Raw genomic sequence first — 582 nt, 5'->3', positions numbered from 1 at the left:
AGCGAGGCCACGTCCCCTGCCGCCCGAGAGGAGGGGCAGGGACGGAGCAAGGCCACGCCCCTTGCCGCGAGCGTCCGCCCGTCCTAGAGAGGAGGGGCAGGGAGTGAGCAAGAGGCCCCGTAGCGTTCCCGGTGGGAGGGGCGGAGTTGGAGCGGTACTGCAGACTCTATGAGCCACAGTGTCTCGCGCCGCTTGGCGTCACATTGCCACGCGAGGCCTAAGCGCTTCAACCCCTCCCCCGCTCCCTCTCATCCCCGATCTCCCTCCACGTGACCCCGCCCTCGGCTCTTTCACAGGCCCCTCCCACTCGGTCAAGGGCAACGCGTCAAACGCCAACAACCCCTCCTCCAGCTCCTCCCCCCCCCCCGCCCTTTCCGATGGTCCTCACAGCCGTGAGGCGTGAAGCAGAGCAGGGAGCAGCCTCTAGACGGCGCTGTGAGCTCACTCAGAAACGAGCCACCCCGGCTGTCCAGGCGGAGACTGGAGCCTGCTTTTGGCCCGTGCTCTGGCCTGGAGTTGCAAACGTCCAGCCAGGGGGTTATAGTTACAGATGCTCAACCAGAGCAGACTCATGCCCGCCCC

The sequence above is a fragment of the Lepidochelys kempii genome, chromosome 6 (assembly GCF_965140285.1).
Source record: "Lepidochelys kempii isolate rLepKem1 chromosome 6, rLepKem1.hap1, whole genome shotgun sequence".
NCBI classification, from domain to species: domain Eukaryota; kingdom Metazoa; phylum Chordata; order Testudines; family Cheloniidae; genus Lepidochelys; species Lepidochelys kempii.
The sequence above is the reverse complement of the archived record's forward strand: the minus strand, read 5'-3'. Positions refer to the sequence as shown.